Source organism: Silurus aristotelis (genome assembly GCF_946808225.1).
Source record: "Silurus aristotelis genome assembly, chromosome: 26".
Classification (NCBI taxonomy): Eukaryota; Metazoa; Chordata; class Actinopteri; order Siluriformes; family Siluridae; genus Silurus; species Silurus aristotelis.
This window is the reverse complement of record NC_139599.1, coordinates 5,472,387-5,490,594: the sequence shown is the minus strand read 5'-3', so window position 1 is coordinate 5,490,594 and position 18,208 is coordinate 5,472,387. Positions and strand designations below refer to the sequence as shown.

At 37.6% G+C, this 18,208-nt stretch overlaps 1 protein-coding gene across 5 annotated transcripts in view; it reads right to left on the bottom strand.

Moving 5' to 3' along the window:
* The window catches only part of sipa1 (signal-induced proliferation-associated 1), a 66,284-nt gene extending 49,126 nt beyond the window's left edge, over nucleotides 1-17,158 (bottom strand). For 3 of the 5 annotated variants that reach the window (XM_083531568.1, XM_083531572.1, XM_083531566.1), the window contains exon 1: nucleotides 16,773-17,158. The gene's annotated coding sequence lies outside the window, so the exon portion shown is untranslated. Of the gene's footprint in view, nucleotides 1-16,128; nucleotides 16,435-16,772 lie in introns of those variants that run through there. The other 2 variants (XM_083531570.1, XM_083531569.1) reach the window with 2 other exon arrangements.
* Between the last annotated feature and the right edge of the window lie 1,050 nt (nucleotides 17,159-18,208).

Genomic DNA, 18,208 nt, shown 5'->3' with positions numbered 1-18,208 from the left:
CTTTTTTTTCTATCGGAGTCGTTTTTCCTGTCACTGCATCCAGCTAGCATATTTCTCAAATGACACAGTGGCTACTGGAAACAATGAATGATAGCATGCTGCAATGAAATATGACCATTGTTAGACACTGACAGCAAAAGATTTATAGCAAGTCGGGCTGATTCCTCCAATAATATAAAGTACTATAGTAAACACAATAGGAAGGCAAGATGTTTACTGAAAACTATGAAAGACAGGAACTAATTTTTAAGCCAGAAATTAATCAGAAAATGTATAGCTTCAGTTTTGTTGTGAATACTATGTATAGCCATGATCATTTCATTTACATCTTGGTCTTGGTTATGGAATTTTATATTATATAGTTGTATTTCAAAATTGCAAAGATACAGGAAATACACGATAAATATACTTCACATGGGCCAGAGGTTGAGGCCAGTGTGAAATGGGAATCTGAAAAGTAAAGCCCCAAAACATCCTTTGAACCATATTTTGACGATATTTAAAAATATCCAGGTGCTGAAATTGACAATAAGCTAAAGTTTGATGTGAATGCTGAAAAATAAAATTGTAATGCGTTCGAAATTTGTTCAAGAAACTCATTAGCGTTTTGAAATCAGTTTGAAACTCTTTCACATAATGTTGTAATATATGTGTTATATGTTCAGGGCAACACATCATAGAGTTAGACTGTTAGCACTTTAACATTTCGAACGCAAAGCATTTAGTGACATATTGTTTTTATCCATCACATAACCTAAAACACGCAGACTTAGCTGTCTTTTCCAAACACTCAATCTAGCTGTAGATTTGAGCTTATAATGGCAAAATATATATGTTTTTCTTACAACTCACAGCTCGGGGCCATTGGGTTGTTGAATTATGACACTTGGTTTTGAGGTTAATAAATATGTGGTGTGCATAATGACTAGATGCAGAATAATAACGCTTTGGGTTTTTTCTTTTTGTACTGTGGATTTCCATTTAAAGCACCTAAAGACACTGAGCTAATATAAGAGAAGTGGAAATAAAATACTATGGAAGGATTATTAAAAAGATTTCTGGCTAAATAAATTGATTGGATGTATACATGGATAAGTTTAATGCTGTGGTTCGGTGGTACTGTTTTCTTTTCTTTTGTATTAGCATCAGAGTGTTTTTATTTATAAGGCTTGATTAGCATGTAAATGTTGCAGTTGTTTCGGTGCAAGTGAGAACTTGACTTATCTGTGTCTGTCGAATACTCCTTTGCTCAGTTTCTCACCATCTCTTTAATTGTCTGACCACTGCTGAAAAGCACCTTTATCAGATCACAGCTGGACTTGAGAGCAGCACAACTTGAACTTAAACAATTGAGTAATTGTCAAGATGCAGACAGAAGTAAATTGAAACGGCTCACAAATGCCTTCTGTGTGTGTGTGTGTGTGTGTGTGTGTGTGTGTGTGTGTGTGTGTGTGTGTGTGTATATATACTCTGGTATGTAGCGTAAGCTTGAGCTAGAAAACCCACGTTTTCACTTGATTCTCAGTCACTCTATCTGTCACTACGCAGCAACAGTAAAAATTTAATGCATTCACATTGATCCCGCCTGAAATCAATGTTAAATGGGATCATGATGTAATGTGTAGACAATGCAACAGTGGCAGCTGTGTCGATGCGTCGAATAGAAGTGTGCCGATCAAAGAACTGCTTGCCAGATCTAGAACTCAAGAGACAGATCTGTATGCCAAAGCAGAGCATGAAACCCAGAAAGTGAGAAAACTCCAAATGTGCTATAACAAAATTAAGAGTGAAGTCTCCCATGGCTGAAAAAAAAATTTTAATTTTGTTTTTCTGGGTCCAATTATATGTGTCAGCCTGGGAAAACCCTTTGCAATATGAAATTTGGACATTTTCTTACAACAGAGTGTTTTTATTCTTTACACAAATAAGCTAATGTATGCCAAAATGCCCAAAAGTGTTGACATAACTTGTGTTATTCCTGCCCAGATGCAGCCACAACTGTTATAAGTGCCCAAAAAACTTAATAAAACACTGAAACATAAATAGCTGTTGATGAAATAATAAATTGTTAGTAAGCATTCAAGCAGTTGTCAGCAGATGTTAATCAGTTAATAAAAATAAACAGAGGTGGCAAAAGTACACACATCCTTCACTTAAGTAGGAGTACAGATACAGAAAGTACAGGTACAGTTGAAGTATTGAACATCCTTTTTTTTACTCAAGTTAAAGTAAAGAAGTATGAGCTTTGACCTGTACTTAAGCAAAAAGCAGCCATTACTACTACCTGTTTTAGTGTCATTCTGTTTACTGGACCTCACATCATATTAGGGCTGTCAATCGATTAAAATATTTCATCATTATTAATTGCTTGATTGTCATTAGTTAACTCACGATTAATTGCAACTTAATCGCACATTTTTACCTGTTCTAAATATTAATACTTTCCAATTTTTTTATACTCTAATCAACATAGGCATGGACAAATATTGATTCATCATTCATCCTTCATTCATTCATTTTCTCCCGCTTATCCGTAATTCAGGTCACGGGGGCAGCAGTCTAAGCAGGCCCCCGCCTTCGACCGTTACGGTCCCTCCTGCAGGTGGTGAGCCACGGGAAGGCGGCCCCACGTCACTCCGACGTCACGGACCTTGATATTTCCCTTGTAAGGGACCCCCGGAGCATAGAGGGTTAAGGGACTTGCTCAAGGGCCCAAGAGTGGCAGCTTGGCGATACCGGGGCTTGAACCCCCGCCCTTCCGATCGGCAACCCAGCGCCTTAACCGCTGGAGCCACCACTCCCCCAACAAATATTGATGCTTTATGCAAATGTATGTAACCAAACTCAACGTAGAGCATGAAGGCAAAATATTCTTGTAAATGTTTTTTAATAATTATGGTGTTTTAAATTACTTAAATTATCAGGACACCAAACGGAACCTTTGCTATGGTTCCACACGGATGGCTAATGAGGTGATACTGAAAAAAAAAAACCCAGAGAAATTTAAGTTAGTTTCGGCAAAATGAGGAAAAAATGCCACAAAACATGCGTTTGTCGACCCCAAAGGGTAAATTGCAGATGTGTACATTATGGCGTATTTTGGTGCTGATTTGAGACTTGGCCTGTCAGTAAAACAAATGTTTAATCATGAAAAATAATTTTTCTGTGGTTTATTTATTTTTTTATATCGGAGTAAAGGAAGTACTTCATGAATGAATGTGCATTGCGCTAAAGGTTTTAATTTCGCCTCATATTTATTTATTTATTTATTTGATAAAAATGGTCAAACAGAAATGCGTGCTGCAATAATCTCGTGTTAATAAAATTAACAAGATTAAAAAGAATTAGCATTTTGACAGACTTAATTAATATATTAATACAAAATTTTTTATTTTGTTATCTAATGAATGTATCCAGGCTGAATATTCACCAAATAGAACAGAAGCAGAGAAAAGAAGATGATGATGATAATGATGATGATCAGGTGATCAGGAATGTCTCTGTTCTCAGTCATGTTTACATCGCTGACTATATTTCTTGTTGGCTTCTGCCCTGCTTATATACTAGCCTACGTCTGTGGTGTGTGAGAGCCAGGAAATGACACACCAGTGGAAGATTGAAAACGTCATGCAGTGAGAAAAAAAATGTCACCAAAAAGATAAAAACTAAAATAACGAGCCTGTTTTGAAAATGTAAGAAGTAAAAAGTACAGATATTTGTGTACAAATGTAATGGGTGAAAGTAAAAAGTTGTGAGAAAAATAAATATGGAAGTAAAGTACTGATACCAGAAAAATCTACTTAAATACAGTCTTTGTACTTTGTTACTTTCCATCTCCAAAAATAAATAAGTAAAGAGAAGTATAAAGAAACTAGGAGGTGAATCAGATGTAGAAATGGAATAGTAAGTGATGGACAGAAAATGAGGTTTAGAGAAAAAAAAAATAATTTCCGCTTAGTTTGCAGGGTTTAGCTGCCCTAGGTGATGCCAAGGCCACACACAAGTGTATAACTGCTGCTAAATAATGTCACATCCTGTCTGCATTTCCTGTGTAGAGAGGATAAAGTGCAAATATAAGACATCTAAACTACTCTCCTCTCTCTCTATCTCTGTCTTTCTTTTTTCCTCGCTATTATTAGTAATACTGCTGAGGGCTTTAAAATAGCAATTACTACAAATCTATTTTTTTTTTTCACCTTAGACATCATGTCTCTATCTCTCTCTCTCTCTCTTTCTTAGTCAGCTACAGTACAGGATTCAAGCATTGACAGACTCCCTCAATTGAAGCTGATGCCTCCGTTCTTCCCTCTCAGACACATTTCCAGTGTGATTTTTTGCTTTTGATCATTGCACGCTGACAGCAGCGAGATGCGGAGAGGATGTGAAATGCTGTAAGCCTGTGAGATGCTGGTGCAAGAACCATTGTCTCGTTTCCTCCTCACTGCGCTGAAGCTCTGCCACCCTAATCTCCATTTGTCAGCAGATAAAAAGGGCATTTGCATCGTGTTTCACCTCATGATGTGCCCGATTGTCGAGAAGGTCACGTTAATGAGAAATCTTTTAGAAACAAAGAAAGTGCCTAAACAATGAAGTATGGAGTCACTCTGGGAAACTAGCAAACCATTTTTTTCTCAACCATTAACTAGCCAGGGTACTTCCTGGAATGTAGATTAATATGTAAACCTGTGGGAAGAAAAAAAGTTCCTTACAGTAAGCTTTCTAATGAAATATGTTGGAATACATCAAGTTTTTTTGGCTAGGCTCAAATAACAGTCAATTGTTGTGTCAAAAATGTTGATACAAATTACATTTTTATTCAGGACTGTGTGGAGACAAAAACTCAGACTATTCAAATAAGACCTGGTCCACTTTTGTTTTTGATCTAAAATTGGATAAATTTGCTTATTGACCAAGAACAGAAATGTTCAGGCCCATGCATGTACCTTTTTTCCAATGGTATTGTCATCAACTCTTGATGGGAGCTTAGCAGATCAACAGAAAAAGTATACCATGCAGTTAGGATATTGGTGCTTTATCAGAGTTTGTGACCATTGAACATCCCATTCCCAAACTATGTGCAGTAATATGGTTGAGGTCACCCCTTTGCTGCTATAGAAACCGCCAATGTTTCGGGAAGTCTTTCCACTAGATTTTGTAATATAGCTATGGGAATTTGGGCCTGCTTACCCACAAGAGCTAATGTACAGAGAAGATGAAATAAAATGCATGAAGTCAGTGTTCCAGTGTACCAAAACCGAATTAGTGGGCAAAACAATTGTCTGCGTAAAGGCCACAAAGTACGTGGCACGATCTCCAGAGAAAATCATGATGCAGGTTTGCACTGCTAGTGTGTTTATTTATTTCTTGCACTATGGTGGATTGTCTCACAGATAACAAATGGCTTATAGGCTTCTGGATTTAATCTTTAGTTTTGTGTTTTTAGTTTTTGGAATTTTCTCTTCTTTGTGATTTAAACTGTATGATATGCACAAATCAAATCGCACAGATGATAAGAATAAGTTCTTTTTTTCTTCATCTTTCGCTACCTCATCCTTCTCTGTCTCTTTTCGCCCTCATCCTCCATTATGCAGGCGGTCTTCATGCTGAGCCGGTGCTGAGGGATGAACATAAATCTGAGGATGACTTCAGACACCGGAGAGAGAGAAAGAGAGAGAGAGAGAGAGAGAGAGAGAGAGACAGAGAGACAGAGAGACAGAGAGAGACAGAGAGAGACAGAGAGAGACAGACAGACTAGGGAGCTTGCTTGCTGCAGATTAAAAGGGCTGAGAGACAGATAAAGAGTAAGACAGAGTGAGGAAATGTGTGTGTGTGTGTGTGTGTGTGTGTGTGTGTGTGTGTGTGTGTGTGTGTGTGTGTGTGTGTGTGTGTGTGTGTGTGAGAGAGGGAGAGGAAATCGAGCTCTCATGTGTAACACAGTACCAGAGGACTGGTGACAAAAGCAGACACAGGCATTCGTGTCACCCTGAGCCGATTAGGGTCTCAGTGGAGAGGCTTAAACCTCCTCCATCGTTCTCTCCTGACACTTTTGCTCATATACCAGCCTTGTCCTCAAGAGTAAACCTCTTGTTCCACTGCTTTTCCTGCTACCATAGGAATTGATCATTCACCCCCCTGACATTTGTTTAGCCGGAGCACATGACGCAGCTCACATACACCTACAGTATTACACAATTCTCTAATACATATATATATGCATTAAAACCAGAACTCATTATAATAACATTTATTTAAAAAAAATGTAAAAAAACATCAATGTAAAATAATTTGTAAAAATAAATATACATTTTATAAAATCCCACATTTCTAAATCACTTTAACAGAAGAGTCACGTGAATAAATGCATGAATGAATGAATGAATGAAAACACTTTTTCAAGTGATATTTGCATACTTTTTTCATTTACATGTAATGTTTGGACGTTTTTTTAAGAACAATATTATAATTATTTTCACATGATTTTTTTTTCTACATGTAATTGTCAGGTTTTAGTTTCTCGACTGAATTTTACACAAATCATCGGAGTTCACATGTAATTTAAATATTTTTTTAGATGATTAATTTACAATTCATTATCACAAGCTATTTTTTTTTTTGCCACTTTATTCTTTCATTATTTTTTACGTGATTTTTTCCACCTTTGTGTATTTGATTTTCATGATGCTTTCACATTGTTATGAAATGCTTCAATGTTCACTTTCAGTTCCGTCCGTAACGAATTGTAAAGCTCACGAATGCAAAATATGTCTATACCTCAAGTTACTTTATAAAACGCTTAAATGAGTGTTAGCATGCTTATAATGTCTATAACAGCTTACATACTATTAATACAATGCGATATGTATTGAATCATTTTTAAAAATGTTCTTGAAGCATGTTGCTTGAATTAATTGTTCTTGTTCGTCTTAATCCATACATTTTGCTATTTTCCACTGACCTTGCATGTATGGACAAAGACCCTATCCAACATGCAATGTAGAAATTCTTGTTCTTGTCACATCCATTTAAATTTACATTTGTTAGGAATTTTAATACATTTCACAAGTCAAGCATGAAGTGTGATACAGAAAAAAGTTCCTAGCTGATGCAAAAAATAGGATGAATGTGATAAAAAGAGTGTAGAGTGTAGAAAAAGTAAAATCAGATACCTGATGCAGTAAATGCAGTAACCTCCCAGTTATCTGCTGTATTATAATCTTATTTGTTTCATCACATTTTCACAAAAACAGGTTCTTCTGTTTAACCATGATGGCTTGGAAGAGGTGTAGGGGGTTGGAGCTAAGCAGGTCAAAAACTCATCGATCACGTTTGATGAAGTGACATTGATTGACTTTATTGATCCCCTTCATCTGAGCCACTGTGAAAAGCTTTTTTCTCTCTTCAGTAATCCAGTTCTGTGTGTGTGTGTGTGTGTGTGTGTGTGTGTGTGTGTGTGTGTGTGTGTGTGTGTGTGTGTGTGTGAGAGAGAGTGAGTGGACGGGAGGTGTGATCATCGCTGCACAATCTAGTTATCACTCAGTCACAAATATGAATAGAGTTTCAGAATAAATCATGTTCAGGATACCCTTTAGGAGAAAATAGAATAAAATATAAAAAGTATTTTATAGCAATTTAGCAACAAATATTCAAAATAACAAACCAAAAAAAATTTGAGACTTGAAAATGTTAACACTACTTCAAAATTAAAAATGCACCTTATCACCTATCATGGAATATAGTTATAATTATCTAGTGTTACACTATATGATTACAATAAATAAAATTTAAAAACTATTAAACTTATTTATACATGTTCTTAAAATGGTTTTGTTCTACTGGCAGTTCATTAAGCAAATTATTATCATTTATTTAAAAATAAATTGAATTTAAGTCAAATAAGAGAAGAAAAGCTAGAAATGTGTGAAGCATCTAATTACATTTGATTTAAAATAATTCCATATTAATATTTGCTGACATTTTTTTGCAGTAAAAGTGGAACACTAATTTATATTATATGAAATATTGGCCAATCATTTGTAAGCCGTCATTTATATTGTCCAACACTGTAACCCTGACTGGTTTATTACACCTCCTTCATCACGCAAGATTTCTGTTGTAGGATACACTGATATTTTATGAATAAATTGCAATGTAGACAAAATACATTTGACTTCTCATATTGAACAATCCATAAGGGATCACAACTAACTCTATTTGTTCTGCAGGCAATGGATTTTACGATTCCCTTTTTTGCACTTGCATTTAGGGTGTAAGAGTCTATGCTGAATGCTGTGATAATACAAAAGTGGTTGTTGAAAGGCTAGCGTGGGAATAGTTACAGTAAGTTTAAAGTTAAGCTTGCACATAATATGCAAATTCAAAGTCACTCAGTGTATTTAATAGAGCTAGCTCGGAGCTCAAATCTCAAAAACCATTATCCCTGTAAGCAGGAAATACACACACACTTTATACTATACCATCTAAATATCTTCATTTTTTTCTCCGCTCCATGGTTCATTGCTTTTTTTTATTGTTGTTTAAGGATCTACAAATGTGCCTCTGTTATCCTTATTGCAATATAACACTGCTCTCACTAATTCAAGGTAGAAGGATCCAGGTCTGCACAGCAAACAAACTGTTTGGGAGGAAAAAATATGCTGTTTTAATGGAGGGAGGATTTTCTCCTTTAGCTAATGCTTGTGCATGTCTTTGCTTCTGTGCATGTTTGGAGAGTGGAGAGTAGGCTTGTAGAACTGCACCTTAAAGAGATGGTTGGAATGCTCAAATCTTGATACACAGCATACGTGCATAAAATGTGGGTCTACATTACATATACTAATGTTGAATTTTAACTGAGCTCTATATTATGATATTTCTTATTTGAGAAATAGGATATAATTTTAGGAACACTGTTATTAAGAACACACCACCATATGCAATCCTTAGGAAAAAAATGTTTTTTACCAGAACACAGTGGGATTTTTTTTTTTTTTTTACCAGAACACAGTGGGATCTGAATTTGCACTAATTACATCTAAAATTACACTGCTAATCCAAACCCCTTAAACAAACCTGTGTCAGACTTACCCGCCTCACCCCTCAGTTCCATCAAGTGTTTTGCAATACAGGAACACAATTAGTATAATTGTACCTAAAATAGTACTTTTTTAAAATATTTGTTAAACATATGCATATAATCATTAAAGACCCCTCATTTGAAGTGGGCTTCATGAGGATTATTGTATTATATTATTAATATTACCATTAGCATTAGGCTAGTAGTAAAAGTAGCAAAAGCATGATCTGAGCATTAACTAGTGTTTTACATCTAAAAGCTACAATCTTAGGGAGGTAAATATAAAGAAAATAAATAGTAAGAAAGACTTATTATTTCTAGAAATGTAGAGAATGCAGACAGGCAAGGCACTCTAACTTTAGGTTTGTGTATATAGCACTGTTCTTTAAACCACAAATTAAACTTTGTCTGGTTATAAGTGCAACCACAAACAGTTCATGTTGTTCCTGATCTTTTTTAATGCCATTTAAACACATTCCCACCTAAAAAACAATTGCCATCGGCGCAAGTCGGTGAATGCTGCTACTACTTCTGCTAACGCTAAAATCAGTGGCGTGACCTTATGCTAGTACTTCCTGTCAGTGTTTCAGTTTAGAGATAGGAAGACTGCTGTCTATAGGTTGGGATATAAACTTGAAATGAAACAACTGCCATGTATCTTGTATGATTTATTAATTTTTTTAACATCGATATTGCATTTTTGAGAATCTTTACAGTATCGCCAAAGAAAATACTGCCATACTTACGTGTATTGATATTTTCTTACACCCCTCTTTATTTAATGTCAAGTGTCAACAGAAAGGTGTAGTACATAAAACATTAAACACAGAGGTAAATGGTTCGTTTCAATATGGGAAATAAAAAAGAGTGGCTGATGAGTGAACAGATATTTTTAGATGCTAAAATGTGAGAACAGTAAATACAGTGTTTGATGGATGTGCCACAGCTACACTTTATGGCAAAAAGTTATTCCTGCCAAACTGTTGGCACAAGGTTGTATATAATGTCTCAGTATGCTTTAGCTTCAGTGGAACTAAGAAAACCAAACCTGTCCCAGCATCACAATGCCCTGGTGCACAAAGCAAGCTCCATGAAAACATGGTTTTAAAAAGAGTAGAAGAACTTCGGTGTTCTACACAGATCCCTGACATCAACCACACTGATCACTTTGGGATGAACTGGAAAGCTGACACAATATCAGCACCTGATCTTACTAATGCTCTTAGAGCTGAAGGGAGACTGTGTGTTGGGTTTGTGTTTAAGCTTCAATTTAACATTACTGTAAGTATTCCCACAGTAGCCTTTTGTCAACAACTTTAGCATTACACCACTACACTCATACACATTAAATGTAAGTGAACATACGTCCATTGCCTCCACAAGACCCATGAGTTAAGTGCAAAAGTTGGCACTTTCTATGGTTTGTTGAATGAGAGAGGTATTAATGTACCCATAAAATGGCAGTTTAATGCCAGTCCTGCAAACAGAACCTTGTGCGACAAAGGAAGTGTTATAAATCAGTCAGAGTTATGAGATGTACAAATTAGATGATATACCATACTATATAAATATAAGAAAACTGATCTGAAATGTTTTATCATCAAATATTACTATAGCACATATAGCACACTGTTTTCTGATGTGTTACAGATGCTAGCTTTAGTTTTCCCATTTAACTGTTGGATAAATGTGCTTCTTTCTAGATATAAACACTACTCTCAAGTTATGCCCAGAAGAGTGGAAGCTATTATCTTACCAAAAGGGTTACTGTTTGTTTTTGGAGCTTGGGTTACAGAAAATCCTATGCCTGATCAGACAGATGGAGACTATGAGACATACAATACAAATGCCAAAACAGACACACATTAATGCAATATTGCAATTGCCTAAAGCGGAAAACACACAATAGTATATAAAGCATGTGCCTTTATCGTCAGTTATACTGTACTGCCTGCACCAATTCCAATCATTTAGGTCAACACATGTAATATTTAAGAGTGCCATTTTAACATGCACTATGTTTAGTGTGCTGGTGTGCGGCACTGAGGCATAAAGCATTTCCTGTAAAAGGAAGTTCCATTACAGCTCATAGTACATTTATATTCTAACACTAACTTTATTTTTACAGGTATAACAAGAGATGAGTGGAAAACCAAAGCTCTTTTTGGAAATTAAGCCTGCAAAAAACTTCCGTCAGAGTATTTTTTTCTGAGCCGTAGATCTTTAAGCACACTAGGCCCATATCAGTGTCACTGAGGTGAGATTTACAGGTGAATTAAAAATGGCAAATGGTGTGGGTTTTGATAAAAGAAAAGAAGACATTAAGGACATCCATCATGGATTAATGAATGTACATGGGGAACATGTGTGTATATGTGTTTGTGTGTGTTTCTGTGTGTTTGTCTGTAGTAGTGGGTCTGTCTAACACTTAGCTGACCACACAGCACAGGTTCTGCACTTATCTTACACTTGGATACTGTTGACATTTTGACTAGCTTAATTTATTATGCAAATTGAAAGCTTGCTTTAAAACCCAGTAGGCCTTATTCAGCTTCAACATAGGCCTGATGTAGTGCTTTCCTGAAACGCTATTTAATTTGTTCTGAGGTTTTTTTTTTACTCTTTTAGTCTCAAACCTTTTTCACCACAGTGAAAACAAGGCAATGAGAAATATCATATATTCAACTACAGATGGTCGCCAAGTTACGATGGTTTGGCTTACGATTTTGATGATACCGATAACACAAAATTAAACATATATAACTTTATTAAGTCCAAACGTACACATACAAATATGCTGTATAGTTTATACAATACGGTACCTTAAATTGCTCTGTTTTGCTGAATTATGTACTACCCCATACTGATCATCATTCTTTAAGACTCCTGAGTAGGCTAGACCATGTCTCGACTTACTATATTTCCAAGTTACTATGGTGATGATCTATCTATCTATCTATCTATCTATCTATCTATCTATCTATCTATCTATCTATCTATCTATCTATCTATCTATCTATCTATCTATCTATCTATCTATCTATCTATCTATCTGTATCTCTGTATCTCTGTATCTCTGTCTTTCACCAGTTGTTTATTTAGAAAACAATCACCCGAGCCTTTATGTTTATCCTATTTAAGCACTTTTAGATAATTCTGTATGTTTTCATATATAGTATTTCAATGTACAGCATATTTACACTGTAAATATGTGACATGTTTCCCCCTAGGGATGCACATTTTTCAAATATCACAACACATTTTTTAGAGCACAACTGTGAATAAACACTGATTCTGAATGAATGTCACTGTTCATGCACTGTGAGCTGTTGGATTGGTATGTTTCCTTGTGAGAATATGGAAAGAGGATGTGATATGATTAAGTAAACAAGTGGGCATGCTTTTTCCAGTTTTAAGAAACTGACAACAATAATCATGTTAATGATGTAAATAATATATTTTTTTTAATTAAAATTGCTTTAGAGATATTGTATCGGGCATCCATATCAAACAAACCATCACATTATGAACTGGGTAAAACAAACATACAAATAAATTGTTGGTAAGGTAATGTACTAAAAGTGAAAAGATTGTTTAATACGCTTTATGCTCACTTACAGTTTGTAGTTTAAGGTCACTGTTGTTTATTTGGAAGATTTTTGCTAATATTTAATTACACTTAGGCACATTTGCCATATTATGTATCTAGCTAAATATCATTTAAGGCAAATCAGGCCAAATAATTTTTACGAATATTATGGTCCCCTGGTGGTCTAGTGGTTAAGATGCAGCGCTCCCACCGCTGCGACCCGGGTTCGATTCCCGGTCAGGGAACCATCCCCAGCCACTCTTAGTGCCGGTCCCAAGCCCGGATAAATTGGGGAGGGTTGCGTTAGGAAGGGCATCCAGCGTAAAACGTGCCAAATCAAACGTGCGGAGGATCCGCTGTGGCGACCCCTAACGGGAGAAGCCGAAAAGAAAGAAGAATTATATATAATATATACAGTGAGGAAAATAAGTATTTGAACACCCAGCTATTTTGCAAGTTCTCCCACTTAGAAATCATGGAGGGGTCTGAAATTTTCATCGTAGGTGCATGTCCACTGTGAGAGACATAATCTAAAAAAAAAAATCCAGAAATCACAATGTTTGATTTTTTTAACTATTTATTTGTATGATACAGCTGCAAATAAGTATTTGAACACCTGAGAAAGTCAATGTTAATATTTGGTACAGTAGCCTTTGTTTGCAATTACAGAGGTCAAACGTTTCCTGTAGTTTTTCACCAGGTTTGCACACACTGCAGGGGGGATTTTGGCCCACTCCTCCACACAGATCTTCTCTAGATCAGTCAGGTTTCTGGCCTGTCGCTGAGAAACAGCGCTCCCTCCAAAGATTCTCTATTGGGTTTAGGTCTGGAGACTGGCTAGGCCATGCCAGAACCTTGATATGCTTCTTACAGAGCCACTCCTTGGTTATCCTGGCTGTGTGCTTCGGGTCATTGTCATGTTGGAAGACCCAGCCTCGACCTATCTTCAATGCTCTAACTGAGGGAAGGAGGTTGTTCCCCAAAATCTCGCAATACATGGCCCCGGTCATCCTCTCCTTAATACAGTGCAGTCGCCCTGTCCCATGTGCAGAAAAACACCCCCAAAGCATGATGCTACCACCCCCATGCTTCACAGTAGGGATGGTGTTCTTGGGATGGTACTCATCATTCTTCTTCCTCCAAACACGTTTAGTGGCATTATGACCCAAAAGTTCTATTTTGGTCTCATCTGACCACATGACTTTCTCCCATGACTCCTCTGGATCATCCAAAAGGTCATTGGCAAACTTAAGACGTGCCTGGACATGTGCTGGTTTAAGCAGGGGAACCTTCCGTGCCATGCATGATTTCAAACCATGACGTCTTAGTGTATTAGCAACAGTAACCTTGGAAACAGTGGTCCCAGCTCTTTTCAGGTCATTGACCAGCTCCTCTCGTGTAGTTCTGGGCTAATTTCTCACCTTCCTTTAGGATCATTGAGACCCCACGAGGTGAGATCTTGCATGGAGCCCCAGTCCGAGGGAGATTGACAGTCATGTTTAGCTTCTTCAATTTTCTAATTATTGCTCCAACAGTGGACCGTTTTTCACCAAGCTGCTTGGCAATTTCCCCGTAGCCCTTTCCAGCCTTGTGGAGGTGTACAATTTTGTCTCTAGTGTCTTTGGACAGCTCTTTGGTCTTGGCCATGTTAGTAGTTGGATTCTTACCGATTGTATGGGGTGGACAGGTGTCTTTATGCAGCTAACGACCTCAAACAGGTGCATCTAATTTAGGATAATAAATGTAGTGGAGGTGGACATTTTAAAGGCAGACTAACAGGTCTTTGAGTGTCAGAATTCTAGCTGATAGACAGGTGTTTAAATACTTATTTGCAGCTGTATCATACATATAAATAGTTAAAAAATCATATATTGTGATTTCTGGATTTATTTTTTTAGATTATGTCTCTCACAGTGGACATGCACCTACGATGACAATTTCAGACCCCTTCATGATTTCTAAGTGGGAGAACTTGCAAAATAGCAGGGTGTTCAAATACTTATTTTCCTCACTGTATATAATATAATTATCTGAAAAATGGCAAATCATTTGATGGTATGAAGATGCCACAGTTATGTGACATTCCCTTTCCCCCATCTTTCATCCTAATTAAAGCTCTTAGCAAATTCCTAGCCAGCTCTTAGCTACTAACCAGGTAGGGTGAAGGCATGTGCTTCCTGCAAGTAACAAAGGAAAACCAATATCTTTTCAATTTGATGAACAGTGCTATTTAACCTCTTTTAAATACATGAGCTCGAAGACGTCCATGATTGCCACCTGAGCTCTTAACCACAGATAGCTGTGTGATTATTATGGTCCAACTCACGATCTCTGGCTCATAGCGCTGATGTGTTTTTAATTCAAACAATAGGAATACATGCAAGTGTGAATGGAATTAAAAATCTATAGGCGTATGTGAGCATGAAATGATATCCATTTTTGCTGGTTGTTCCATCATCTAATCAAGCCAGCCAAACGCAGATTAACTTGATTAACAACACCTTGTCTCAAGCATGACCTCTGTAACATCGCTTCCCTCAAAGCAAATGACTGGATCGGACTACTGATCTTGAATCAGCATCTCTTACTTTGGTGCGTTACATGAGTTCGGACAAAATGCTGATTCTGGATCAGTGCAAAACGAATGCGTTGTGATCAGCAGGGGATGGCGACCAACTCAGACTGACATATGTTCAACACTTCCGATAAATACAGAAGCATACACAGAGCTTCCAGCTGAGCGAGCTGACGCCATTCTGCAGATTAACACACACTCTGATTTACTGCACTGAGATAAATGATTCATTGGGATCCAATGTTTGGATCTGGACCTGATCTGGACCTGATCTGGGATCAGGCCTGATGTGCTAATCGTGTAGTGGAGGAAATGAGGAGATGATGTGTAGTAAAACGAGAGAAAGCATTGTTATATTGTGTCCTTATGACAAAGGCTAATGCATTTATTTTTAGTTGGCATGTCATTGTGCGGTGGAGCTACTTCCACATCATCCAACACACTCACACTCACACGCGCACACACACACGCGCACACACACACACACACACACACACACACACACACACACACACACACACACACACACACACACACACACAGGGTCAAGTGCCATTATACCATTATTGCTGTTGGTTATATAAGAAGCCTATTTATCTCCATTCATCCCTCCAGGTTTTAACATTGTCCTCAGAGAAAAAGAGGAAAAAGGTGGGAGGAAATCAAATACATCTGAATCCTTTCTTTTTTCCCCTCTATGTGCCACCTTGGAAACAACACCCTCATCTTTCAGAAAAGAGTGGAAGTGGGTGAGAGGCATCTCTCCGTTTCTTATTGTTTCTGCACGTCTTGTGCACTGTCTTCCCCAGTTTTTTAATATTACACAATCATACATCCTTCTATCCCTTGTTCCATCTGCAGGATTTGACTATGTGCAGAAATCCATCTTACCTTTGTGGGACTGCTTCTCTCTCTCTCTCTCTCTCTCTCTCTCTCTCTCTCTCTCTCTCTCTCTCTCTCTCTCTCTCTTTCTCTCTTTCTCACTGCCTCTCTCTCTCTCTCTCTCTCTCTCTCTCTCTCTCTCTCTCTCTCTCTCTCCCTCCCTCTCTTCACCTGCTCCACATCCTCCGATCCTGCAGCTTTGCAATCCTCACAGCAAGGTCTGCAGTGGCTCCGTGTCAATGTCATAAAAGTGCTGCGTGTGTATATGCGTGTGTGTGTGTGTGTGTGTGTGTGTGTGTGTGTGTGTGTGTCTCTCTCTCTCTCTCTTTCTCTCTGAGACAACAGGAGCCAGTGTGAAAGCAAGCACAGCTCGTACCAAGCCCTCGACATCATTTCCTCCTAAGCATTTCCCCTCACTGTGTTTCACACATCCTCTTTTCAAATCTCATATTTATTTTCTGTTTCTGCTTACACACGCACACACACACACACACACACACACACACACACACACACACACACATTGGGTAAAGGAAGTATTGGGGTCTCAACAAGAATGAGGAAAGCATCTAGTTCCAAGATCTGGATCCAAGCTCACAAATGTGTGTGCATGTATGTGTCTGTTTGTGTGCATTTAATAGAAATGGTCTTACCTCTGCATGTCTGCTTGCTCTGTCCTTATTCCATCCTGCTGGTGTCCCCCCTTTCTTCCATGACAGCATTTTTCTGCTATCTGCACTCTCTCTCTGCTTCTCTCCCTCTTTTGGGCTTGTCTTCTCTCCTTTTTGGCTATGATTGTCTCTAGGACAAGAAAATCCTTCCTGCCTGCTCACTGCCTTCTCCCTGGCTTATTGTGTCGCTGTTGTTCTGACTAAGGCAGGTTGATTTGTACTCTCTCTCTCTCTCTCTCTCTCTCTCTCTCTCTCTCTCTCTCTCTCTCGCTCCCAATTCCATTCACATCACACTAAGACCAACCCCCTCCTCCTCCTGCTGCTGTGATTACATCCCCTACTGCTCTCTTCCCCCACCTCCCTGCTTCTCCTGCTCTCTCACTCTCTCTCTCTCTCTCTCTCTCTCTCTCTCTCTCTCTCTCTCTCTCATCTTTATTTCTCTCTCTCTCTCTCTTTCTGTAGCTCTCTTGGAGACATGAATCCAACAGACACCAGTAAAAAAGGTCTACCTCCTACAACGTGTCCCTTTCGCCTTCTTTCTTCATGAAAGATCAGATGATTCATATTGTTGAGAAATTAATAAATCCCTAGAGATTCAACATTCAATGCATTTATGTTATCATAACAAATTGTCTTATTTAGAATTTAATATTTGCTATTTATTGTCTATAAGCGTCCATTTGCTCTCCAGATCGAAAGATCATCCTAATCGGCATAAATTGCGAAAGATGAACATATCAAGGTCACTAATTCTGATGATTTAGCCTTAAACATTTTTCGAAATGTATTTTCCCGGTGGTATCGTCACCATCGTCTATTTATGTTTATGTAGTCACGTAAATTGTATTCCACGCTGATTTTACTAGTAGATTTTTCACTAACAATAATAATTTCATATAGATTTATGATAATCATCATCATAATAATTAGAATAAATCATTATTTTGTCTATAATAGCTAATAGACTAAGGAAGTTAAATCCATACTGAGTCTAAATGAAATAAAATAGCCTCAATGTCTCAACATGTCATTTGCAAATTAATTAAAAGTCATCAGTGAGTAAGTGAACACAATAGACATGTATAAGGCTTTGTTAAGCATTTCTTTTTTATCCAAGCTAGTGAAATGTAGTAAAGGTGTATAAGTGTGTGTTTAAATCCTATAAGCCAAATAAATCATTCTTATAAGACAAGTGTGGTGTAAAGTGTATTGGGGTTTTAGCGCACATCCCTGCTCTGATTGTGTCACCATGCCAGAGCGATGGTGTCAGTCAAGCAGCAGATTGCCTGTGTGTGTGTGTGTGTTTCTGTGTGTGTTTCTGTGTGTGTGTGTGTGTGTGTGTGTGTGTGTGTGCGTACAGAATTCTGCATGCCTTTGTGAGTGCCCTCCACCCCGCCTTCTTCTCAACAGCAAATTAA